Consider the following 26,130-nt stretch of genomic DNA (forward strand, 5'->3'; position numbering starts at 1 on the left):
ATTCTACCACTGGGCAAACCAGGACACCATGGTGGGTGTGTCCTGAACTCGGTGTGTCCTATTCAGGTCATAATAAAGAAATGGAAAATTCAGAAAGTGGATTTAATGCACTTAGTTTAGCCCAGAAGGCTTGTTCATATTTTCCTTCTCTCCTGTGAACATAAGGTACTAACAATGCAACTTTATTGGAGTATCTGAGCATTAAGGTACCAGATAGATGGATTTCCTAGAGAGTTTACAGTTTTACAGGTTGCTCACAAAGGCACCAAACTACTTTGGCCACTTGTGGAGAAATTTCCTGAGCCTGTCAGAGCTTTGTGCCAAAAATGATTGCCCATGAAGGGCACAAAGGACATGAGCTATTTAATGGAGAGGAGTTACATGAAGGACCAGAATGGATTTGTCATGCTTGCACCAAAATGGTGATAAAGTAATTCCTATATTAGAAAACATAATGCGAAATGGAATGATTTACTTCTTGAAATTAATCTTGCTGATTTTACCACAAGCATATTTGTATTTGTTTTTCAATGAAACCTTGAAAACTAATATAACCATTACCCATCCGTCATTGAAATGCAATAAAACCACAATTGATATTTATCAACAAGATATTTATCAATGATTAGAAACAACATGCAGCATTTTAGGGCTCATTGTAAACTCTTTTCAAAGTCAGACTAGAGACTAGTTCAGCTCAATGGAAGTGTAATTAATTTAGTAGTAGTTTAATGAGAACACGGGCATAAGCATTTGCTTTTGGGAAAGCTGCTTTGGGTATTTAATTCCTCTGTAGAGAGACCTCATGTTGTAATTTCCTTTCCAAAAGACAACATGCAGAATGGAAACTCAGTGAGATTATGTTCTTTTTCATCAGAAACATTGACTGGCTTTGGGATTTGAACTTTTTTTTCTATGGAGGCCAGATTTCAGTTATGGTATTCGTTAATTTAACTAACAGTAGTTATAATTATATAAAATCTTCAAGAGTGTGTAGACCTTACAATTTTTGTCTAAGTATTTTGGAAATCAAATTATGTTGGCGATCGCTGTAGCATTTGCCAAAGCAAATACAGTTATGATACTGAGCTTATCAGGTGCAGCAGTTCTCCATGGCTTTATGTTTCTTTACAGCTTAACCTTTGCGTTCTCTCTTCAGCTCTACACTGTGGCTGAGCACCTTCGTAAGACATGTATGGTGGCATCTCAGTGGCAGGTTCTGCTTTATATTAGGTGCATCTTGGTGGCTTGATCTATGACTTTCTGAAGTAGCCTGTAGGGTCACAAAGACTAAGAAAGAGCACAGTGTTGCTTTTTTCACAAGGAAGGCACCAGTCAGTACCTGTACACAGAAAATCCTCCTAGAAGGCAATGCCCCAGCTTCAGACTCCCCATCTGTGTCAGGTCACATAATGGTGGAAGGGCCACAGCGCATGTTTTTTCTCACATGGCTGCATGCCACTGAGTGAGCAGGAGACATCTTTGTGTCATCACTGCCAGAGATCCCTGCCAAGGGAAGTGAGTGAAGTAGGTGCAGGTGACACCACGAGACCAACCACCCTCCCAGTTGCAAAGGAAGGGAGAGACATCCAAATTTCTTGTAACAAGGAAAAAATTCCCCTTTGACCCCAAAGATGACTCTGTGGTACAAGCAGCACTGATATTCAAGTATCTCCGAAAAGGATCTTTTGTACCATCTCACAGATGTTGCGCGCTCCCTTTACCGTAATGTCTCCTACAAATGCAGGGTTACATGAATGGGGAAAATGAAAAAAAAAAAAACAACAACCCAGAATATTTTAAGCCTGTGGTGCTGCAGGTGACCACTTGAAGTTTGATAATAATGATTGTTTAGTATTGATAAGTGAGTGTTCTGGCAGTGGCTTTCACTGTGGGTTATTTCTGAAGACTTTGAATAGGGTGAGGAAAATTTTTCAAGGTCACATATGATGTGCTGCAATGTATCAATGTGGTTTTCTCTTTCACTAGGAAACTATTAGAGACGCAGGACTTTAAAAAAGTGAAAGTGATGATGATATGATGAGGAAAATTTAAGAAAAACTGTTTTTTACAAGAATGTGAAGGACTTACTCTTTGACTCATTGGTTCCTAGGTTAGGAAAGCAGTTGGACAGCCATCAAATTCAACAGTTAGATGTCATCTCATTTGTACTTTCTAAATGTAAAAATTCTTCCACAGCTAAATTAAGGCATTTTTTTAGAAGCTATTTAATTTTATCTCAAAATATTCCAAGCCATGTTGACTTTTCATAGGTATCTGTTTTTCTGTTCAATTCCCCTCACAGTCAGAAAATTATGCATTATTTCAAAATTGGATTTATCTAACTTCACTATCCAGCCATTGATTCTTATTACACCATAGACAACAAGGTTAAAAAGCTTCCCAGCATCAATTATCTTTTCCTTTTGTGAGTTCCTACACACAGCGATCAAGAAACTTCTCAGTCCATATTCTGAGAAATTTTCTAAGCCTTACATCATAACATTTGTCTTCCTTTATTTCCTTCTTCAAACTTCCTAATATTTTTTCCTGTATTTTTGGCAGTGTGAATAGTAGAACAGGACAAAGAAATGAACCAGCTTGGCCCCAAAAATGCTATTGCAGTCATATTGTTAACCCTGTGTGTTAACAAGTTACTTTTCTAAACAGTGGAGTCATGGTATCTGTCAAGGAAAGATGAAAGAGTGGTACAGCTGAACTTGTTGGTGCACTTGCAACAGGATGGCCTCCATCCGATTTGCTCATGATGTGTTGGCAAGTTAATTTGTGCATTGAGAACTGAGCATCTGAACTTTGGAGCAGGACTCTGCTTCTCTAAAGATTTTTTCTTGTTGTTACAGGGTAAATCACTCTTTGTAGAAACAAGAAATTTTTCTCCCTTTTTTATATACAGAATCTGTGAAAAAAACCTGTCATGAGTGTTACCTAAGCCGTATTTTGTAAATCTGGCCTTCCGGAAGTACAGTATCCTTGCACATCAGACATTAGAGAAGACAAAACTCTTGGGGCATGTTGCTGTTGAATGGAGATCTATGGTGTGTGGTCTAGCTTTCTGCCTCCTCCCAGATGTAACAGGGAATGGCTGTTTAGTCAGTGCTAAGAGTGAGTGAGTTGTGGCACCTCTCCTTGTCTTTTCCCAGCAGTGGCTTTAGCCCAGGGCAGAACTGTTGCTGTTAGGAGGAGGAACAAGTAGAGGGTGGCTGCTTAAACCATAGCATGACCTTTGGTGACTCATGTAATGGTAGAAACCCATTTGATTGAAGGGATGATGGAGGCTTTTAGGGTGCATTTGTGATTGTCCATTCAGGGATGTTGGAAGTTAAGAGGCTGTTGGTGTTGCAGTGCTCAGTTCAGTAGATTGCTGCTGTAATGATGGAGCATGCAGCTCTTCAAATACTGCTATCACTGGACCTATTTCCAGATGTTTAAAAGTGGGGCTAGTATTTCATAGAATCATAGAATGGTTTAGGTTGGAAGGGACCCTAAATATCATCTAGTTCCAATCCCCCTGCCATGGGCAGGGACAACTTCCACTAGAACAGGTTGCTTAAAGACCCATACAACCTGGCCTTGAACACTTCCAGGGATGGGGCATCCACAGCTTCCCTGGGCAATTTGTTCCAGTGCCTCACCACTCTCATAGTGAAAAGTTTCTTCCTAATATCTAATCTAAATCTACCCTCTTCCAGTTTGAGGCCATAACCCTTTGTCCTATCACTACATGCTGTTGTAAAAAGTCCCTCTCTATCTTTCTTGTAGTCCCCCTTCAGATACTGGAAAGCAGCTACAAGGTCTCCCTGGAGCCTTCTATTCTCCAGGCTGAACAACCCCAACTGTCTCAGCCTGTCTTCATAGGAGAGGTACCCCAGAGCTCTGATCATCGTTGTGGCCCTCCTCTGGACCCGCTCCAACAGGTCCATGTCCTTCTTATGTTGAGGGCTCCAGAGCTGGGTACAGTACTCCAGACCTGGTCCCAGGAGAGTGTAGTAGAGGGGCAGAATCACATCTGTTGACCTGCTGTCCATGTTTATTTTGATGCAGCCCAGGGTACAGTTGGCCTTCTGGGCTGCAAGCGCACATTGCCGGCTCATGTTAAGCTTCTCATCAATCAACACCCTGAAGCCCTCCTTCTCAGAACTGCTCTCAATCCATTCTCCACCCAGCCTGTATTTGTGCATGAGACTGCCTGGGCCCAAGTGCAGGACCTTGCACTTGGCCTTGTTGAACTTCATGAGGTATACACAGGCCCACCTCTCAAGCCTGTCCAGGTCCCTCTGGATAGCATCCCTCCCCTCTAGTGTGTTGACCACTCTACACAGCTTGGTGTTGTCGGCAGACTGGCTGAGGGTGCACTCCATTCCAACATCCAAGTCGCCAACAAAGTGTTAAACAGCGCCGGTCCCAGTACCGTCCCCTGAGGAGCAGCACTTGTCACTGCTCACCACTCAGACATGGAGCTCTTGGCTGTAACTCTTTGAGTGCGATCGTCCAGCCAGTTCCTTATCCACGGAGTGGTTTATCAGTGAAATCCATGTCTCTCCAATTTAGAGACCAGGATGTTGTGCAGAATGGTGTCAAATGCTTTGCACAAACCCAGGTAAATGACGTCTATTGCTCTCCCATTATCCACCAACATTATAACACTGTTGTAGAAGGCCACCAAATTTGTCAGGCACAATTTGCCCAAAGTTTTAAAGTCTTCCCTAGCCAGCTAGTCCAGACATGCTGTTATAAATGTGTGAAAAGTTGAATGCCATGGCTGCTAAAGGTTAATCAAATTGATATGTAAATAGCACTGTGGCATATCTTTGTATATTTAACATATTACAAAATACATTAAGTACATAAAGTAGGTAATGTATATAGAAAGAACACCTCTTGAAGTGCTTGACTGGTTACTTAATATTGATAAGTGTGTTGCACCGTGGTCACCATTGCATTTTTTCATATTATGTAAATATAGCATCACCTAATTTGATGCTTTTAGGCTGGGGTAAGGGAACTATATAGCAGCAATTGCTCACAACCTGAATACTAAGCAAGTTTAAGCAGATTTTATATCTGTAAATTCATAAGTGTTTTAAAATGACAATTCTAGATGTAAATTAGTTTTAACTCCTTTATTTGTGTGCTGAAAACAGCCACATTAAAAAAACCCAACCAACCAACCAACCAACCAACCAAACAAAAAGACCCAACTATCATCAGTGGCTTACTGTATGGCATTTCTTTTTCCCCTTGGCTATTAAAAATTAAGACTGCAAATGGACTTACATACAGGAATATTTTATGTTACTTTATATGTAAACTCCTTAATGTGTAGGAGGAAAATCAAAAAGATTAAGGAGTATTAGAGGTCAGTATTATTTAACCCACTTAAAATTAGTTTGATCCTGTGGAAAAATGTTGATGACAAGCATCAAATCAACTTAGGCATTTCTTTTGATGTTGAAGCCTCCTTATGGGGTTTTAGGATAAAGGCAAATTCACTGGCTTCCTACTTTAGTGTAATCCTGAGCTAGTCATACTTGAACTTGTGTGTTACAAGAAAATGTAATAATGAATTTAAAGCAAGAGCCTGACTCTGAAATTAGTCGGTATTGAAGTAAAGTACACTGAATGAATATTTCATTGTCGTCATACAAGTTACATTCCACTTACACTAGAAATTCGTTCCTGAGAATTGGGTACACAGGATAAGCTGTAAGAAAATTAGGATTTACTGAAATGCATAGAGCAGTCTGGCTGTACACTCTCTGTATGAAATAAGGTTCAAGATTATTTTAGGCCACAGGAACTGGTTTACCCTTAAGGAATTGTAGCTGATAGAATAGGGAGGAATAAGACTACACAACTGTTGTTTGTGTTGTTGTTGTTGTTTTTTTTTTTTTCTCAATATTTTACTATCAATAGAAGTTCAAGCATGGAGACAGTTGTTAAAGCATGAAAGTGCTGTTGTTAATTTAGTTTTTCTAGTTCCCACAACTGTCATAGGCTCTCTACTGCTTATTTACATTATGGTGGATTTGGTAACAAAGTACACCTTGGTATGTCTCTTGTGTAAAATAAGCCTTAGTAACATTCCCTGTTGCACATTTTGTCTTTAGCATTGCTTCTTGATAGCTTTCTCCTCTTCTTAAATCTGTCTCTAAATGATTTCAATAAGATGGTAAAAATGAGGTGTAGGGAAAGGAAGGAGTGATCATAAAAGGTAAAATTTGAACTTATGTTTAGACCCAGCCTGGATGTTCTGCTACATACTTGTGTTAGCATTAATATAAAAGACTAAGAGTAATAAGACATATTCTACAATCACAGCTGTTTCAGCCAGCCCTAGAATAGGAGCTATACGTAGCCAGCTATAATAGACTTTTGGGAGAAGGAGCCTAAATATGAAAAGTAGTTGGCTGAAAAAATATCTCTGTAGTGCAGCTCCTCTTCCATCCCTGTGCTGCTGCCCCTCAGGTATGATGCTTTCTTGTTGCCTCAGAGTCCCATTCTGTCCCTGTCTTTGCATTCCTAAACTTTGGGCATGAACTGGAATGACAAGGCTGTATTAAGGTCACTTGGAAATACACATGGTGTCAAGAGATAATATAAATAAAAATGTCTTTATCAACATGAGGCCCATTACTTTGGTAAACAGATGTTGTATTAATCGCATTAAAGTGTGCTGTTTCAAAACAAATGTGACATTAGACAAGTTCTTAGTCTGTTGAAATGAAACAAATTGTTTGCAGTTCTTTTCAGATTTTGTTTACTTTCCTATAAGCATGTTTATGAGCCAGGAGTACAATCTGCCCAGGAGTTACCCTCCTGTCCTCCTACACCTGAAACTGCTAGTATGTATCTGTTTACTGTCTACAGTGCTGCATCTTTTAAGAAGAAAGTACTTAAACTTGTACTTTTTCAAACTTCAGTCCTTATGGTGCACTGTAAGAAAAATGGGAGAATGTCTTTTTAGTATTTTTTTAAATAAACTTTAAAACAAAGCATCTTCATTACTTAAGCAAAAGTTGTAAAGTTAGGCCAAAGTGTCTTCTTGTATGATGATGTATCAAAATTAGACTTTCTGTCTCTCTGTTTCTCACTAAGTAGTCTTTCATGAATTCTCAATTTTGTAATTTACTATAAGTATGAAGAGAGGAAATGAAAATTAGGAAATACTGGTAAGGCCAAATGAATAATTCTCCCTCTCTAATTTCCTTCAAATTTAAGGACACTGTAATTTATTCTTACCCAACACTTAGCAAAAAGCAGCTCCTATTTAATCTTTGTAATCCTGGCTTTGAAGCTGCTGCTGCTTTGTAATTTTCTGTACGAGTAGCAATCACAGCAGTGGTTTTGATTAAATGATTACCCATAGGCTTGCTCTTGAATGAAATGACAGATGTACTCTGCTAAGATGCAAGTAAATGCAGTGAACTTGGTAAGTTTCTCCAGAGCGAGAGAGTTCCAAATGTCGTTATGTACTATTACTATGAATTACTTGTGACACAAAATATATTACTTTCTTTGAGTAGCTTGCTTTGAATGGGGGGAGGGAAAAAAATCAAGCCTGGCAAAGGTCAAACCCCTCTACAGTGCTTGTTGCAAGAATGTGTGTGTATAGATGGAAAACGAGTGCCTGTGTCAGCAAGTGCTACCTCAGAAAGAGCTTGAAGAGTTTGAAGATCTTTCTGCCTTTCTCTGTTGTGCTTTAAAGTGTTCATTTCCTCTTTGACAGGTTTTCCAGAACTGTGTGAATCATGTCAAATCTTCTTCTAATAAGAGGCTGACAGCCTGTTGTCTGAAAGGAAATTCTACAAGATACCAACATGGGGATGTTTAACACAATGTTTGCTCTTAGGTTTTCTCCATTTGTCTGCAAGTGTTTTTGTGGGCTGAGATACTATGTTCAGTGGCACCCACAAAAATAGCAGCATAAGGTGAAACATTTGCAGCGCCAGGAAAATTAGCGTGAAAAGTTAACGAACTCACTGACTTTATGTCTTATGTAATTTTTTGCAGCTTTGTTTGGAATTATTCTCTATTTTTCTACATCTCCCAAAGCTCCTTTTTTTTTTCTTCATGTTAAAATACAAGCCCATACTTGAATATGATAGTTGTTGTTTACGGGTTACTCTCTGTGGAAAGGAACAAAGGTAAATGGTTTCCCACAGCGGTAGCTAATACCCAGTGGTACTGACATAACTTCCTAGTATTGTGCTATATGGGAACTTTTCAATTTCATTACAATTTGCAATTAACCAGATGGCCCAGAGCTTGCATCTGGATTCATGGAAATATTATTTGTCCTGAGAGAAAAGCAAAACCTAACTCCCCCAAAACTATCTAATAGCCTATCTTCCTTTCTTCATAAGAAGCAATAGTATTTTTCATCAGTTGTGTGGAAAATGTATTTCCTTGTTTGGTAATATGACATAGGGCAGAACTGTACGTTCTCCACACTCCCTTGTGGCCTTTGCTGTTGTGCTGTTGCTTGCTGACTCCTTGCTGTTGTGTAGAAACTCAATGGCCTTTAGCAAGAGTGTAACTCCTGGAAATGGGAGAAAGCAAAAGAGTAGAGAGAGTCTGAGAGAAAGGAGTTGGGAAAGGGAAAAGTCAAAGGAGGGAAAGATGACAAGAACCTGAGAGACAACTTCCTCCCCTGAAACAAAATAAAAAACCCAACAAAAAAACCCAAGAACGGAATATCAATAAAAAGATGAGAAGAAATAAAAAAAAGGTACTAAAAAGGAGATGACGTTTCATCATTGTCAACATTATTAACAATAGGGTAATGCTTACATTACAGTAATACTCACAGCTCCCAGTAGTGACATGCACTTTCCATAGAGACGCTACAACAGTGCTTCGACAGACTGATCTCTCACTTGCCCTTGTCTCCTCAGACGGCCCAGTTGTCCTTTCCTCTTTCCATTCCTTTCTTCTCTCATGAAATGGTCAGAGAGAATTCCTCATTTCACCCATGGATTGCAGCAGCAAAGCTGTATTGTCTTTGAAAGGTTGGCAGGTATGTTTTTTGGGAACAGGAGAACAAGGGATGAAAGAAAGAAAAAAGGATATGAGGCCATGTAACAAAGAACAAGAACATTCAGACTGAAAGGTTAAGAGGTTACTCCCCATGAACCCGACTACTGGACCTGCTGGCATAACTATCTGTGAAGTTACTCCTTCTTCTTATTGTATCAATATGGTCTAGGTTTGTTTAAACACTTAAAATAATTGTGTTTTTAAAAAATGGGTCATTTTGACAGAGGTAGTCTAGAGACTATATGTGGTTATCCAACAGATCTCAGGAAACCGCATCCTTCACATGCAGTTATGGACAGTGACCTCTAACCAGTCTTAGCTTTAGATAGCTTGGCTTTTAGCATTTTTAGTATTTTGCTGGAAAGTTGCAAGCCTAGTAGTGTAGAATAATTGCAAAATGTACTCCTGCATACTTTTGAAAATAGCTGGAAGCTAGTGCTTTAGACCAATGTGGTACATACTGCATAGTGTCACGTTACTTAAAATGCACATATCAATATTGGGTTCCTTGTTGATTTATCACTTTAGAAAGTGATAGAAAGATGACATTCTTTAATGGGCATTTGTCAAGGTCACTTGTTCTTTTGGATAGTCTGCTAAGTGTTAGAAGGATGGGAGCTCATCTCATACTGTGTATAAGCAAAGCTTTCTTATGTTTATGAAGACTGACCTGACCTCAGTGGACTTTTGACACTGAGACATTTTTTATCATGGTTGCTACTTTCTCGATAGTGATGTCTTGTCACAAAATCTGTGCATAGCTCCTGTCTTCTTATCCACCAAGGAGTAGTCATCAGTTAAATGCCTCTTGTAGTCTCTCCTTACTGTGGAAACACATCATGTGGAGCTGCTCCTTAAGAAGTTTCTTACTTAGAAGGTAACACCGTTAAATGAGCATGCTATTATGGCACGAGAGAGAAGGAAAAAAGAAATACATGAATCTTTCAACTTTTTACGCACATGACGCTTAAATCTGTGTGATTCAAGCTTCATGTATAGCTTGGCTATAGACATGTATACATTACTTGCAGAATTGTCTGTTTGCCTTGGTAGGTAGGTCCTAGTGTGGGAAAAAAAGACTAAAAAGTGCCAGGGTGTACCATATGGCTGACTTAATTAAAAATTATGCTCTCCAGGGAGTGTGTCCATAGCAGAACTTTTGAGACCTCATTTTACTTTAGGGGGAGTTAGAGATTTTATTTTTTTGCTCAATCAGTTACTCTTCATCTGCAGTTCTGACTGAAGGTATTTGCAACCTATATAATCTGTTTAAAACATTCATATTTTGAACACTGACTAACAACTTGACAACCCTGAGTTGCTTTGGGATGGGGTGATGGATTCAAATACATAACCAGACAAATTTATTCTATATTATTTAATATGTCATTGTACTGCAAATATTTGTGCAAAGTTTAGATTCCATATTCTCTGTTTCTCAGCTTCTTGGAATTGTTTTGCAAAGCCATAAATTTGCTCTATAAAAATAAAAGTAAGCATGCTGAGCTGTGGCAAGTCAGTGTGGTGAGAGAAGGCAGGCAGCGGGATGAGGTTTGTTTTCCTTTTTAAATACACAAACAGTGATTTAAACCACTAGGAACGTTTCTAGGCAGCTATGTTTTTGGACTGATCTCCCTATCCCACAGTTGCCACTCCTTATCCAATAAGCCAAGTCATAAGACTGGCAAATGCTGCCTCTGATGCATGTATTTAAGGGTGCACACATAACCACAGCCTCCTGTAAATCACATCTGACAAACATCATTGCATGGAAATAGCTCAAATAATTCAAGACCCACAGTGAAATGCCCAAAATACCAAAGCAGATTCTGCTTGGTCATTATCTCCCGTGTGGTTTTCAGCATTCTTCTCATATTATGTTCAGATTCAGCAGCCACAGCTTTAGCTCCAGCCTTTTTAAGGCCACATTACCTTGGCACCAGTGTTCATCCTAGTGGTTCCTGGTGGAAATTAGGGATGTTCTTCATACCATTTTTTTTGTGGTTGCGATTGAGAACACTCAGAGAAGAAATGGTAAGTTACTGCTTTATCTTTGCTATTTTCCCAATAGGTAGTAGATTGAGGAAAAATTAAATATTAAAACAAAAAATTAAACATGGCTTTTCATTATATCCTAAAATAAAATATTCTTGTAGGGATTAAGAAATCTTCTTTATGAAAGTCATTAATCTAAACCCTTTGTAAAGTACAAACGTAAAAGCATTTGAACAAATAGGTCTGTGCTTCTGGAATTGCAGGTTATGCAAACTGCCATTATTCCTTATGGAAACTCTGACATCTGCATTTTTATTTATATTCCTCGATGAAGACCTACAAGTACAAAAAATTCTATTGAATGGTCAGTTCCTGTTTGAATAACGTATGCCAGTTTGTGACTTTTAGGCACAGTAGCAGGAAGAAAGAATCCAGTCCTCACTGAGAGTAAGTAGGCAATCTAGGAAGACCTGGTAGGGGAGAAAGCCCCGTTGTTTTTTTTTTACTTTTGTCTGGAACTGGGGTACTGCGTGATCTACCTGTAGTGAACTTTAATAGTAAACCCAAAAATAACTCATGACACAACTATCTAGATACCACTGCCCAGAGACTTCGTCTTTCATCTTATTTCAGTGAAAAGATGCTTTGTTATGTATTAGATCAGCTTACCCAATATCAAATTGTGATCTGCAAATGAAGGAAATTATCTTGCAAGAACCAGACGCGCTTTTTGACAAAAAAGCACCCCTTTATTCATGTTTTTCTTTGGGAGGCTAATTCCAAACAGGAGGCATCAAATAACCTACCTTTGGGGTGTTTGGTTTTGTCTGACTGATTTAAAAGCAGTTGCAGAATTACATTGTTATAACTTTCCCTGTAGACAAGCAGGTTCTTTATGCCACTGTTTCAGTCCAAGGAGCCAAATAATACCTTTTTTATTGCAGTATTTTTAGACATTGGATACATCTGGAAAAATATTCAAGCAGATAATTAGATTGCATTAGCAATGTGTCTGTTGTGGTTTCCCTGATCCCAAAGAAGGCAGCCCTTTATGAAGCACTTGGCCACAGTCTCCGCAAAATCTGCTGTGTAAATTGGCCCACACTAAAGCATGTGGAAAACATTTTTTGGCTGAAACTTGAAACCATTCATGTGGCTTTGAGACAGGGAAGCTCAGCCTGCCAACATCAATAGAACTTTGTACTACAAACCAAAATGGTCATTTAGACATGTGTACTTTCATGCTCGCAAATGCACTGAGGTCAAATATTTTTTAATCTTGGGAATTTTTCCTCTTTATACAGCCTCGTATTTCACGCAGGAAATGAGGCTGAGTACAACAAACACAAATCATTGAGACTGACAGGGCATATTGGGTTCAAAACCCAAGCTTTGACTCTAATTGCTCTCCAAAGGCCTCTGGCTCAAGGTAACTGTTGATTTAGTTCAGCTGTTTCAAATCAGCACTGTAAGGTCTTGCTAAGACAAACTGGTTAGGCCACATTACATTTGTACCATTGGATCCCTCGGGTACAAGTATAACACAGTTAGCATTTTAAAAGATTGCATTTGTCTGTACACTGCAGGCGGTAATTACGAGCAGGCAAATCTTTTGTGAAAGATGGTGTGACCTTCCTTTTGGTGAAAGAGTGATGATGGCTTCTTGTGGAGGAAAAAATAATGTTTCTATTCAAGGTTCAGAGAGGGACCTCACCTTGTTTCACACACAAGCCAGCCTGTCAGAAAATTTTGCCATTGTTTTTGTTTTGTTTAGCTAGATAACGTGTATCTCTAAAACATACGATTTCTGTTACTCCCCTGCTGCAAAAATATTGCATCACCTTCTCAGGGAGGAGAGGTTACTAAGGAAAAGTTACCCTCCCTCTGCATGAATTAAACAGTTGACACTCAGTCAATTCCATGTATTAGTCTTCTGTATTATTGACTGCTTCTGACATAAACTGGGTCTGAGTTTTCAGCAAGGGCAAGCCTGGAGGATTACCCAACAGAATATAAATCTGCTTGGTGTATTATATTCTCTTACTGTTCTTAGCAATGTAAGTGCTGAAGTGTGATTTATACCAATATATCCATTTGCCTGTCTACAGCAAGAATTTGCATAGTAAAGATCTAATCCCCCAGAAGGAAAGCACGGTGAACTTATGCCAGGTTTAATTCACAAAATGCTGTTTTACATGTTAACTCTTCCTGGCCCAGAGGTGATTCCAGAGTGTCACAGCGGGGCTTAAAAATCACAGGTCAAATCAACCGGCCAGATCACGCTGCTTTTAACGTGGTAGTGGACTGCAGAAGCAGTAGGCCTCTAAGCCACTTCCCACCCTGCTAAATAGCCAGCCCCCACTGCCGGTCCCAATGGTGGACTGGTGTGATCAAGGATTGCAGTTCACTAGACACGGGGAGACTGTCACTTCTGCTCTGTTTGCAGCACGTCCTCTGTGCTCGCCAGGTGAGCTGGGAAGGGGTGACATGGGGCTGACTGGACTGGATTTCAGCCATCTGTGCAACACAGACGCACTGGTGATCCAGGACCAGGTCTAATTAATTCAGATGGTACTAAGTATCATGTGTACATTTGTGCGTAGGTGGTAGCATTCACATTTACTATTTTTAAAGCTTATGGTTTATGTTTCATATGGTTTTTGTTTCCAATGAAAAACATTCTGAGACTCATTTTGTCCTTTGTTTCAAGCACATCACATATATATTCCCAAATCTAGTGTTTACTGGCAAGAACCCTGACTAATGCCACCTTTACTGTCTATAGTTTCCCTCCAAAGAGCTGAAAGGTTCAGCAAGGTGATGGCAGGGACAGATGATCTCTCTGTGATTAACTATAATCCCAGAATTGGGCATGGTGACCAGGCAGAAAGACATCTGAGGAAACAGGGATGGTTTAATTTGTGGAAGGATGTTTAGCTCCCTTACTTTAATATAAATAATGTGATAGCAATTGTGATCTGCATCACATCAAGATTAACAAGTTACCACACTGTTGCTTTCAGCTCGTTTATTGCCTTTTCCAAATAAGATGGTCAGTTCATTGCCAATTCACCATCTTTGTTGATGGTGCCATGCCAAAGAGTGGTACCTTTTCGGAATCTTGGGTTACATTCAGCTCGTCATTCTCAGGCAGACATGGGCTCATTTTTCCTGTGCTCCAAACTGGCTAGAACCCATGTTAGTACAGACCTGGACATAGTAAGCACTCTAGCGAAGCTGATATTTTAGGTTGGGTTCTGCTGTAATGTGTCTTGTGGCTTTGAGCTGACTGGGATATAGGCAGAGCAAGTTCATGTCCGCCGGTAAATTGCTGCATAGTTGTGTCCCTAATGGAGATGTATAGGCTGGGTGAGAAATTTGTACTGTCAATTGTTTGTTGTCTTGGTCTACTGGATAAACAGAAAGTTTTCTTTCTTTTGCTCCATGAAGAGTGTTTCTTTTTACATTAAATTTAATATTATAAAATGTTCTTCATACCTACTTGCCATGCTTGCAGGAAGCCTGTAATTCCATTTTCAAAAAAACCCAAAGCTTCCAGAACTGGGTTCACCTCTTCCTAGCTTAACCACTTTTTTAAAAAGAGGGCTAGAAATTAAATGTAACCAAAGACAGCTCTAGATGACAGAGTAGTTATAATAGATGAAAATCCTTTGTAGCTACGCTCTGTGTGTGTGTAATGCCCCTTGTTAAGGCTTTCAAAACATTCTCCAGACATTAAAGAAAATTTACCCCTTTTTCCCCCATGAGGTATTCAGGAGTGGTTGTCAATATGATCTCATTAGTTTACTGACAGATAGTAGTTACTTGAAATTTTGTTGTCTTTTCCTGTTCTTAGAAAGGTGGAAGTTGTCACGTCTGCTGGAAAAAGTTGACTTTTAATAGTAGTAAGTAGGAATTTTTTTAGCACAATTTAGCAAACAAACCAACCCAAAGGCAGAGATCACAGAGTGTCACTGAAGGTCTTTTGAGAGATTAGAGAATGATGATAACACTAATGACATGTACATTAAGAGGATTATTATAATGAAGACAGATTCTGGACTAAGGGAAGACCTTGCAGTAAGTATATGCAGCGTTGTATGCAAAACCATTTGACAGCCTGCTAAAAATTCTTTTCATGCTTCTCTCTATACATTGTCTTCCAGTTTATGAAAGAATAGATTTACATTCCATTTATAGCATGGAATTACACTGATTCTGATTTGAAAAACAAAATATTTATTGAGTGAATATGTTAAAATACCATTAAATATTGAGCATTTTCCAGTTGTATTGAGCAATAGGTGCCTGGGTAATATTCTGCAAATGTTGACACATCTTCTTTTGCTCAGTGCTTGCCCTTGAAACTAATCTGTTCATCCTTAGTTAAATGTATAAGATCCTCAGTATTAGCTGTATTCCTAGTATGGTCCATAAATCCACTAATTTAGAAATAAAAATAGTAAATCTGACAAACTCTTAGCCTTTCTATAAAAAACCAGCACATTCAAGAATACAGCAAGTTAGTACAAATAACCACTTTAATAAGTCAAATCTTATTTTTCCCCAAAACAATTAAATAGCTGTAGTTTGTTTTCAGATATAAATGCTGAATATTGTGCTGGAGTCAGTGTGGAACAATGAGCAAAAGGTGTCTGTCACCGACAAAGTTTTCTGTTAACCCAAGTAACGTGTTTATCTTGTTTTAAGTGCCTGGACAAGTCTGGCGTGATGAGCTCTTACTCTTTTATCCTCTGTAGTTATGGCAGCAAAAGCATAAAGAAATATTTAAAGCGGCAGGTCTTACATGCACAGCCACGGAGCTGGTGCTCAGCCAGGATGGCATTTGCAAACGCCTCGGAGCGAGAGTTCAGACCTGACTTGTTCAGCCTGGGCCACTTGGTGGTAAATGTTGGATTTGCAGTTTGTTTTCATTGTTGCCTTTGAGAGGGGCTGTGCAACTATTGCTAGAAACAAAGTGATTCACCATAATGTCCCTGCAAACAGCTACTTATAAAGCTAGAGGGGTTGCTATTGAACATTATAACTTCTGATGAAAGTGATTTTCTTTTTTGTTTTTACGCTTGTTAGATTATTTTCTGCCTTTGCCGCTCTGTCAGCAGTCTGTCTCCAGCTGCAAAGCGTTATAGGTGAAATGATAAAACTCATATACTCGCCTCTTTTGAAAGGTTATTTATCCTTCCCTTTTAAGATACAGATTTTTGCTCGCTCCCTCTTTATCTTTCAGCTGTTTCTCCTTCCCTGTGTTTGTTAAGTTTCTTTTCACAGTGCTTATAGGCCTTCCTTGAGCCTTTTTGCATAGAAAGGTTTTGTGTGAAGCACAGGGCTCTGATTTACCGACTGATGGTGAAATGATGAGAGACATCAAAAGGGAGGGAAAAGTCAGGAAGCTGGAGGAGGGGAAGGAAGGGAATATCCCTCCGCAGGAAAAATGAGACGATGTCTCTAGCACGCCCAGACTGTGGTAGTCTACAAGCCTGGAGAAATCCTGTCTTTTCCATAGTGAAAGCTTTTTTGCATGACAGTGGAGCTGATTGCCACCTTACTACAAGTTTTACTTTTTTCAAAACTGCTTTAATTCTGAGATTCCTGCTCAAACTGGGCCAATCTAATTTTCATACGTTGCCATGGGGAATAATGCTTTTTTTCTTTTCTCAGAAAGAAAATGAATGAATGAAATAATGGAAGAATGACTGAGCTACTGGGCTGCTTTCTAATTATTTAAAGGACCTCACACATCCATGTCTTGGCCACACTGTGAGCCTCTTCTCTATGAGAAGACACATCTACTGTATTAATAGAAAAGGCTGACCTACAGCTAACAATAAATCTCACTAAACTGTGCATTTCAAATTGATAGCTGTCTGCAGAATGTAACAGTAAAAGCACTGAAGTAAAGGCTTTATGCATTCATACCTGTGCTTGGCTGGGTATATTCTCAGTAACGTGGGTTGTGGTTAGTGCTCTTTGGAAGAGGAGTTCTAAATTGTAAAGGCTCCTTTTTTATCACAAGGGGGGTATTTTACTTGAATCTGGCTTCTGATGACTGTGAAAATCAGATCTCCAAGGGACATCACTGAAAGAGAAAATAATCTGATGCTTAAAAGAGTTTAAAAGTCTACTGAAAATCAAAGCATTTCTTCTCCCCTCCCCCCTTATTTTTCCGTTGTGTATTTTAGGGTTATCTGAGAACCACGGTTGTGATTGTTATGATCTTTTTAGTCATCGCTTTGCTCTGTGTAGGTTTTATGTTACAGTTTATAAGATGCTGAACATTTGCTGAGAGATCAAAGTACTTATCATAATGAGAAAAACGTATGTAACAACGGTTGTATGGCAAGGGTAAGGATTGCCTGAAGCAGAACAAATTTCTACAGATTGCCTGACAATGTAAGAATAATATAGCAATACAATCATGAGAATAATATTACTTAATAAATCACTGCTCTTATATGTCTTACAGTGAAACTTACCATTTTATAAACTACTAAACACATTTTCTGCTTGATTAGCTATTTCCAGAAAACCTATAATAAAATCCTCTTCCTTGAAATTCATTTGAGAGAAAGATCTTAATTTTATTTTGATACTGAAGATCAATAGAGTTGCAGTGGCAGACTAATAGCATGACTTGTACTCCGTTTAGCAATAATGTGTAGTCTTAAGCTCAGACTTCTGCCCAACGGGTGCAAGGAAATTTGGCTGTGCCTCGGGAGGTGCACACTGAGGGCTTGTGCCTTACTGTGCTGCTGAACAAGGACCTGTGCGACTCCAGCTTCATCACTATAGTGGGTTATGAATGAATTTCATAAGAAATCTGCTGACCCCTTGCGTCTCCTGAAGTCTTCCAGGTGCTGCACCCACACCCTCACCGTTGATCCCCTGACCGAATGGATTTTATGTAGTGAGGGCCTACAGAGGAAAGATAAGAATAATTCTCCAAAACTCAGGCTCTTCCCATCCCAGTTCTTTCCTTGTCCCACTCCCTTTTGCTCCACACCTCCCCATGGCACGCAGAAAATGAAATAAAGCTTGTTTGCCTTGGCTTTTCAAGAGGAAAAGAAAGTAAGGCTAAAATTGCCAAATCTTGTAGGCTTTACTTAGGTGTTGTTCATTTCAGCTTTGATTGTGTTTTCCCTGGGTGAGAACTATGAAATTTGCCCCAGCGTTAGTACGGATTTGTTGGTATAACGTGTGTTAGCATTTACAGAATCCAAAATCCAGGCTCATGCTTCAAACACCATTGCACAATAGATGACAGGTTAAGCTTATGTCACAATCAGAAATTGTTTCCCTTTGAAAGAACTAACACGTGGAAATTTCATGGCCTAGAAAAACAGAACAGCCTTCCTTCCTAGCTTTATGACTTCAATGTTTTAACAAGGCTAAGAAAGGAAGTGGGGGGTTCCTTGTGCCCGAGGTGTATTTGCTCATTGCCGTCTGGCTTACCTCCTCGTTCTGGGTTACTTTGAGTATATTTTCCCATGATAGATGTTTATTAGACTCTGAATTAGGAGTGTAAAGGTTCTTTCAATTTAGTTATTTAAAAAGAGGCCTTGGATACCTGTCTGCATATAGTTGTTATTCATAGCTGTTCCTCATCCTGTGCTAGCAAAATGATCAAGCAGATAAGCTAACACAGTCCTTAATACCTTGTAGTTTGATTATACCCCATCAGCTCGGAGGAAGTGTACAGTTCCAGAGCCCTACAGTGTTTTAGTGTCACCTGGCACGTGATTTTCTTCTCCCCCCCCCCCCCCCCCTTTTTTTTTTAAACTTTGGATATTTATTTAATTTTTAAAGTGTTTTATAGAAGACTGACTATAAGGGTTTGTGAGCCATGAACTCTGGGGTGGGATTTTTAAAAATTAGTTTTTCCACTGAGTTCAGCAGCAGCCACAGGGTTAAACCCATGCCAAGCGGTTACATTCTCACACTAGCTCTGGCAGCAGATTTTTCTGCAGGCTTCATCAGGTTTCTTAACTTTTCTATTTACATACCTCTATTTATAAATTAGGGATTAATTATATTTATGCAGTTCATTGGAATAGGGTGCGTTTGTGACACCCTTTATGAACTAAAATGAACGAGGATTGTTATTACAGTTTAGACTATTATTGCAAATTGAAATTCAACGATGGCATGTCACAGGTGACACATTCTTAGAAATGTAACAAAGCTTGCAGTAATGAATCAGCACCATATTATCATTGTCCCTTTTTGTTGTAATATGTTCATTTGGTTACTGTAGGGTTTCGCCAGCACTTAATAAAATTGTCTTAGCTGTTGTCTGTAATTTTATTGCTCCTTTGCCTTATCACGTCAGGTTATAAGCGAGGTTCTTGGCTGAAATTCTGCCATTAGAAAGATTGTTCAGTACCTAATAAAGTCTCTGTCTTTCCACAGATGTAGTCGGAATACGTTTAACCCAAAGAATATGCTTGTATTTGCATCCACAGAGTAAAAAAGCCATTTCCTGAAGTTTTGTAGTTCAGAGGCAGAGCAGCACACGTGATACTGGATAATAGTGCATTTTAAGTAATCTGAGCACACTAAGATACTGTTTTCTTGCTTCCTGCGTACTACACTGTTAAAAATATTGCCCTCCTATGCTCAATTATTTCCTGGTCAAATCCTATTTACAAGTTGGGCTAATGACGGCTTTTGCTTATGTTATATGGATTTGGAATTTCTGTTGTCTTGTTGTCTCTTCTGTGAACAGGGGTTCACTAAGCTGAACTGTGCTTAAGAGTGTCCTGCTACGCAGACTTTCAATAAGAGACTGTTTGAAATGGCCTTGTGGCCCATTTATGTAACAGCAAGGGAGACATGCCCCGACCTATCAATCTCACTTAAAAAGAGCTGTTCAAAGCGTTGTGTATTGTGCACACAGAAACCAATGGACAAGAATGTTTATCATTGCAATAACTCTGAGCACAATAAAAAATTCCTGAGGAGCTGAAATTAAGCTTTTTGTTTAAAATGCCTCATAGCACCCCTATACCTGACAGTCCATGTAACATCTAATTTTTCAATTGCAGAACATTTTTTGTTTGATGGTTGGGGTTCTTTCCCACTCCTTTCTTCCTTGGTAGTTTATTTCATTAATAGCCTGTTTGAATCTGGCTAGGTATTCATACCTCTGTGTATTATGTGCTGTTTCTCTCAGAAATACATATTAAAACAATTTAAATTTTAAAAAATCTTTTTGTTTTATTTTCACTTTTTTTACCTCACAAGGGTCTGTTTAGCAACATTAGGTCAAGATAAACACCCAATAAAAAAAAACTGATAAATATTGCAAAACTTGTATACGCATTTTAAAAGTAGATTTCAGGTCTCCAGTACCACTGGGATTATACCAGCCACATTTTGTGGGCAGATTGGATTAATCACCTGAGAGTTTTCTCTTGGTTTATTTTTGATGTCCTGATGGAAACTGGCTGATCAGCTTCATCTTGTTTGGGAGTCAAGTTTATGGTCTCAGCAGAGCAAAGAGCTGCTGATATGGACCAGAAAGTAATGTCTGTACCATAAACTGTCAATAGAGCTGTGTGGATCGGGGGTCTAATAAGGGGCTATTTATGACCAGAGCCACTGCACCAACAAAAGCCTAGAAAATGCAATTATATTAGCAGTATCAGTCACCAATGTCATTTTTTTGGCCCATTGGAGAAGAGGATCTACACCTGGAATAGATTACACCAAGGAAGTGTGTAGTGTTACTCATGTTAGTTTCATCCATCTGAGAACTTGCTGGTGTCACTGTAGTTAAGCAGCCAAACAAAGATTGTTATTATTAATGCTCAAGCTTTCAGAGCCAATTTCTTTAGTTTATGGCTGTGGTTAAGGAATATGGGTGACTGACGGAGATTTGTATCTATTGCACATCTATGTATCTGTATTGTAACTGAATACACAAGTTTTCAGAAAAGCAGACCAGAAAACCTACTGGATTTTGGGAAAAACTGAGATTTGAAGAAAAAGTAACAGCAGCTAATCTTTACCTTAAAAATGCCTTCCTTGTTCACCTACTGGAACTGATGGAGTCCACTCATTATATTACAGTTGGTGATGTCTCTATCGTTTCAAAGAAAACACTCAAAGAAAACACTGTAGGGAGGTATCATTATTGCCTAATTGTAACAATATAGCTGAGCTGGTGCTTGTGGCATAGTTAGAAAAGCCAAGAAAAAAGTACTGTGTGATGTCTTAATTGAAAAATAAAAAAGCCTGCAATAGTTATTGTTTTAGATTTATGCCACAAATGTACCAACTTCATTCTACTCAGCAGGGGCTGAACTACTAAAAACAATGCAGATTTCAGGGTAACCCCAAGAAATGACTGAACAGAATTCGATGAGGTATAGTAGATGTTTGTTCTGTAAAACAAGGACACAGTGCAACTAGAGTAGAAAGCGTGCAGTGCAACAGTCATAAAACAATGTTCTTTCTCTGCGTTCTCCCCCATGTCCCTTACCAGTTAATATTTTACCTCTCAGTTAAAATACATTTTTTGGCATGGGATTAGTCGGCAAAACTGCTTGTGAGAAGGAGCCAATTTTGTAACATGGTTGAGTAGGCCTAAACAGCAGGTGCTGCCATGCTCCCACGGTCTCTAGCGACAAGCCGTGTTCCACTGTGTGTCTGAGATTGGAGGGGCTGTTTAGAGCTTTTATTTCTGAGTACTATAAGGTCCTGTGAGAGCACGGATGGCATTTTAAGATGTCATCAGTGTTAAACCTTAAAATTTTGCTTTATTATACAGGGTTTCTGCTGGTATTGACTGTGTATGTGTGGGCGTAAGAGACAGCTCCCTTAAAATTCTCAGGAGAGGAGAAGTCAGTACTGCACGAGCTGTGGTCTGGTGGGCTCATCACATTGACGAGTGGATGACTCTGCACACTCACTGTCAAGGGAGCACTGAATTTGGGACAGCTCTGACCTGGTGTGGGATGAGCTGCTCAGGGGTGCAGGTACAGGAGGAGACCAGAGGCACAGAGAGATGAAAGGATGGTTGCATAGTCACTCAGAACTAAGACTATGATCCAGTACTCTGGCCATGTATTCTCAGTGACCTTCTGCCAGCCTGTGCTCTTTTTTAAAAAATACATGAATTGAAATCAATACTGTATTAGTTATTATTGAGTTTTACAAAACATTCACTGTATTTGTGATGTCCCTACGTTTTCAGCTTTTCGTTGACCTGCAGAAGTTTCAAACAGCAACATGCAAATCCATTTTAGGTCTGTCAGCGGGAAGCCAGGGACTTGGTTGGGACTTTGTGCTTGAGCTGTGGGAAGGAAGTGAATACAGCTGGAGGGAGGAACTGAATTCAGGAGCATAATGTCTGGAGTAGCAGATACCTTTTTGGTTTTCACATCTGAAACCTTTCACATCACTTACAACCATGTCCTAGGCTGCCTGCAGACTGGACAAGACACCCCCTGCAGTTTAAGTTTGACATATAATTTCCGAAGTTTTTCTTCTCCAAGCAGTGTTAAACAGCACTGATACCATTGAAGTAAATGTGGCTTTGCAGTCAAATACCACACAGACAGAAACTTACGCCTATTTTGAAGCTGATTAACTGAAAGTGAATGAGGGTTCTGCAGGTAGTCTGCCATAAAGTAAGCACTTGAGTTGATTTATTAAGTTTCATGGGGAATTTTCTCTTATTTTTCTGCTGATTCTGATTTTGTAAGGATTTTTCCTTACCAAAAGGAAATATTGGCAGTACTGAGAACATTTTCATTCTATGAGTATGTCTTTCGAATTTTTTTTACAGTTTCAGCAAAAACTTTGCCACTGACATCAGTGGAAATGATAGTTAAATTTGCCTGAACATGGGTTTTATTATTAATTTAATATGATTTTTGGCAAGGAAGTGTTTCATTTGTTCCAGAGGAACCCACTGTGATATCTTGGCAGGACAGAAGATTTAAAGACAGAAATAAGTAGGACAAAGGAAAAAAGGCATTAATTTTGCCAGGTGAGGATACCTGATTTACTTAAAAGGATGCTTTTGTATGCTAGGAGGCTTGTAAAATGCAGTAAGCTGAACGGAATTTAACTAATTTTGTAATTAAGAACTGGCTTCTAGCTCCATAGCAAACACATGTGTAAAGGTTTATTTTAAATAGTGTATGTATTGAAAGAGGCATTCCAAGTAAACTTCCAGGAAAAAAACCACAAGTTTGTAGCAGCAAAAAGAAAAGAAGCTAGAATCCTTAGTATACACTAAAATTACTGCTGTTCATATCTAATTAGAAGAGAAAAATATTTCATCAAATGTAAGTTACTAGAAATTTATTCTGACAGATTTGCATGTTAATTTTATTCTTCTTTCTGAATCCGTGGTTTAACCCCTTCTTTTACTCCCTTGTTTCTCCAAAGGCACCATTTTGACACTTGCAGTGTTGAGAAAAAGCTGTCTTGAAATAGAGCTTATCAGCTTTGCCTTTTGCTGCCTTATGTACAAATACTAATGTCATTTTGATAGTCATCCTATATTACAGCAATATTAATGATCATATCTTAGAATGAAAGAAGGTTGTTTTCAAAGAAGCTAACCCTTGCACCCTTGATTATTTAGCAGAATAAGCTTTTATAAACTTTCTATTTTATAGGATAAAGATTTATTACTATTATTATTAATTTGAAAAAAATCAGTCGCAATTTGGTCTCTTTTCTTAATTTGGTATGGTTGCAAAATAGATTCATTGACATCAATAGTGTAATTGTGATGTAAATGAGATGCTAATTTGGAGCTTTAAAAATATACTTTGTCTTTTAATTAGATCTGTTTTCCCAACTATAAAATTTATGGCTTAAAATCAGGAAAAATCATAAGTAGAATGAAGGCTGTGTCTTGCTCTTGGAGTAGCAGGCCAGCTTTTTATTCAGGAATGCAGCTACTAAATTGTTGTAAGGAAGAGCCGTAATGAAAAAAAATTGCAGCATAGATGTCATGTTTCACCTAAATTTATGAACTGTCTTGGCAATAGGCTCACAACAAATCCCTGTATGTTGCAATTTCCTCCAGAGAGCCTCTCCTACAACCACCAAAAAGCCCTTTAGGGTTGGGTGGACAGGAATACCATGCTAATGCTTTAATTCTGTTATGCAGTAAATCACCACTAGACCAGACACAGAGTCTAGCAGGTTGTCACCACCCGGCAGCTGAACCAGCAAAGATGGGAATGATATAGGTCAGAGGTTTCCCCACCTGAAAGGTCATAAAGCGTATTGGAGGTGGGAACTTTACACCCTACTTCATGCGGACATGGAGTAAAAAACAGGTCTGTGGTCTTGTTGCTGACATCAAGTGAAACCATGTTTGTACTGAAAGGTATCCCAGCACACCCAGTACAATTAAACCTGCTGGAAATGTCATGGTTTATTACCCCACCTGTTGGATTCAACTACTGCCTTCATGGTGATGACATTTGCAGTTTAAGCCTGGCAGGCTTGAAAGGGATTAGAAAACATACACACACACACACACACACACAGGCTCACACCCCCCTCAACACATATTCCCCCCTTCTGCACCGCATTTAATACTTTTTCCAACATGCAGAGCAAGCCAATACCCATGGTCTGGCAAAGCAGGACTTGACCTACAGATCCAAAAGCACTCCAGAGACCAGTGATTGAATTTTGCCACTGCTGGCTGATCCCATATAATTAGAGTAGATCACAATACAGCAGGGTGATAAAATATGCTGCTGTGGTGTTTTTCACATAAATACGGGAGAGGTAAAAAGGGAAAAAGAGACCCTTACATCTTGTCTACTGCAAATAGCCTGGTCTTTCTAAATACACTGTCTCTAGCTAAAATTTGATTATTAGGACCATTTCCTCATAACTCTCTACAAATCCTGTCCCTATACGCTCAATAGACTAGCTTTCATGTGCCAATGATGAGAACTGGTGCCATATGTGTCCAATTGCAAATGATGTCCTTTTAAAAAAGGAGTGAAAAAAACAAAGTGCTAATGAAGCAGTGAGAGAAACACCCTGTTTCAAATAGGCATGTATGTTGAAATTCAGGAAGAGATGGTTCTTAAGTCGCCTTTTTACTTTGGCCTTGCTGGTGCAACTGACCATGGGCTAATCTCTTACTGTAGGTAAGAACAGATGTTGAGATGACATGAAATAGCTTCTGTCAAGAAGTTAGTTGGTTAGGCACAACAAAGCCCTACTAATTTTATTCGCTTCCCATAGAGTTCCCCTAGGGTGTCAGATTTTGTAGTTTTTTGTCATTTATTTACTTTCTGTTGTTTCTGGGGCAAATAAGTTGCTCAGAAAACTGTTCTGCAAAACACCTTATATTTAACTGCAAAGAGGCCTTGAACTCCCACAAGATGTTGTCTTCTCCTTACCTACAGTCTGAAAGGGAGGAGTGTAATGTAGTGAAGATGAGAGATCTTTTCAGCTTTTTAAGATATGCTTTTAACCCCAGTTCTTTTTGAGCAGTAGCCCTTCCCTTCTCTGAGCATGTGTCATACACCTGCAGAGATACTGCTGCAAAAAATGTGTGGAGAAGAGAAATACTGCAGAAGTTATGCAACGTTTCCACTTCCATGTTGTATTTCACAAACTTCTCAAGTGCCTTGGGTAATTCTTTGATAACTCTATTGGGAAAAATGATAACTCTACACTGACTCCTGCATTCTCTCCACATATGTCTGCAGTTATGTTGTATTACCAATATGAAGTCTAGGCAAGGAAGCTTCCCAAATGAATTTGTGAGAAAGGATATGCTGGAGTTGGAGACAAAGGTAAAGAAAATGAAAAACCGGATCCTATTTCAACACAGTTATAAATCTGATAAAAATTTCAGATAATATGTAACCTTTTTTGTCATGAAGGAACTTACTGTATGGAAAATAATAGGCCCAGGATCAGCTTTCATCTTACGTAGTTTTCGTTTGTTTTTTTTTTTTTTTTTCAATCCAATTTGCTGATGAAGAGCAGATTGAGGCTGATGGCTGGAGTAATAAAATGGAAGAACAGGATCACTGCACTCTCTCTTACACTGTTGTCTCTTTT

The sequence above is a fragment of the Vanellus vanellus genome (assembly GCF_965231255.1).
Source record: "Vanellus vanellus genome assembly, chromosome: Z".
Classification (NCBI taxonomy): domain Eukaryota; kingdom Metazoa; phylum Chordata; class Aves; order Charadriiformes; family Charadriidae; genus Vanellus; species Vanellus vanellus.